General features: G+C 39.1%; 1 protein-coding gene across 1 annotated transcript in view; it reads left to right on the plus strand.

The window, feature by feature from the left end:
* MTM1 (myotubularin 1) overlaps positions 1 to 1,970 on the plus strand; it is a 71,787-nt gene that overhangs the window by 48,302 nt on the left and 21,515 nt on the right. The gene's annotated exons all lie outside the window — the stretch shown is intronic.

Here is a 1,970-nt window from a genome sequence, read left to right on the forward strand (position 1 = left end):
ACCCACATGCATTAATGTTCCCATTAAATGGGTACATATTCCTTTGTTCTCCAACAGGTTGGTTTTAATGTTATTGAATTCTTTAACATATAAGTAACATATTTATTTATTTTAGACATTTAAAAAAAATACTGTTAAAGATCAAGGAGACTGCCATCTAGTGAGGACCACACTTAACATTTTGATATATGTTATTCCAGACTTTCTTCTATGCATACATATTTTTATTTGAAAAAAATGAAATTACTCTGTGGTTTGTGTCTCAATCTGCTTTTTCTACCTAGCGTTTATCTTGGAAAGAACCTTCCACACTGTTGACTCTCTGCTCATGTGCCAGTATATGGAGTCAATCAGTTTTCTATTGTGAGACATTTAGCTTCTTTCTAACCTTTTGCTATTATAAACAGTGTTTTGCTGGCTAAATCTTTGTGTACATTGTTAATTATTTATGGCTTCTACATATTAACTTCAATAAGAATAACCTAATATAATAGCATATACTTTTAAAGCACTCATGGTAATTGATGTTGTAAAGTTTATATTATTTGTACCTGGTCTGGCTATATAGCAAGCATCCTTTTTATAAAGGTAGAAAAGAAGAAGAAGCAAATAAGAGGTGAAACAACTCATAAGAATAGCGTTTCTTAACATGGCCTGTTGATTCCAGTCTTAAATCTCCCAAGCAGAGAGAAGTGGGGAAGAAGAGCAGAGAGCACTGGGGAATGAGGGTCTTTATCAAACAATAAATGTCTTGTATATACAGCAATTTGCTCTTTTAAAAGTGATCTCATTTGGGGAATTGCCTGGTGGTCCAGTGGTTAGGACTCTGCATTTCCACTGCTGAGGGCCCAGGTTTGATCCCTGGTTGAAGAACTAGGATCTCACAAGCCACCTAGTGTGGCCAGAAAAAAAAAAGTGATCTTGTATCAAATCAACATATTGTACACCTTAAATTTACCTATTGTTGTAGGTCAAGTGTATCTCAGTAAACCTGAAAAAATTAAATTAAAAATATATAGATACATAAAAGTGATCTCACATCTTTTCTCTCTTGGAGGCCAAGCCATGGCAGGTGGGTGGGCACGTCTCACCTCCACACTGTAGATTAGAAAATGGAGCTCGTACCCAGGCTCACAGTCCTGAGCCTTTGGACTCTTAGTCAAGGCCACAGTGGTATTTTGACTGGGCCCTGGCAGGTGCAGAGACTCAGTTGAATGAGTATTCATTCATATTACCATATAATCTCTTCTCACTAACCTGTTATATTATTATACACTGCAATTTTTATGGACATCAATGCCTGTAATTTGCCAGAGTGGGGAGATGACTTCGAAGATGACAGCGTACTTGGCTTTGTATTAAGTGAGCTCGAACACTTCTGCGGTTCTTGTGCCTGATTTTCATGGGTTTTTATACTCTGTGCTGGATTTATGTGTTCTCCATTTGTCCTCCCAACAGTGCCACACCATCACGTGGCTCCATATTTTATGAAAGAGGGAAAGGAAGTGACAAGAGGCCGTGAGCTCAGTACCCAGGTCAGAACCACCGCAAGAGGTGTGCCTGTCCCAGAGCTCATGCTGTCACCCACCATGCTTACCTCCCAGCTCCTGTGTGTGTGTTTTTTTTTTCTTTTAACAGCTTTATTGAGATAGAGTTCACCTGCCAAACTATTCAGTCATTGAAAGTGGACAGTACTGTAGTTTTGGCTATGTTACATTGTTAGCTTCCTTTTACAGTCTTGTTTTTAGGTGCTATGAGCTGAGCAACCAGGTAGCAAAGTGTGCTGGGCTTGTGTGTAAAATTAGAGAAGGTTGATTCTGAGAAAAAGCTTGAAGAGCTCTCCCAGGAGGCAGATGTCCAAGCTTTGTTATGGAGACCCTGGCAGCTCTATGGCTGTCCTGAGGTTCTGTTTGCTTCCTTTGGGTTTTCTGTGTTAGATTCTAGAATTGAGACTATCGGGAAAATGACTT

The sequence above is a fragment of the Bison bison genome, unplaced genomic scaffold, assembly GCF_000754665.1.
Source record: "Bison bison bison isolate TAMUID 2011002044 unplaced genomic scaffold, Bison_UMD1.0 scf7180017864529, whole genome shotgun sequence".
Classification (NCBI taxonomy): domain Eukaryota; kingdom Metazoa; phylum Chordata; class Mammalia; order Artiodactyla; family Bovidae; genus Bison; species Bison bison.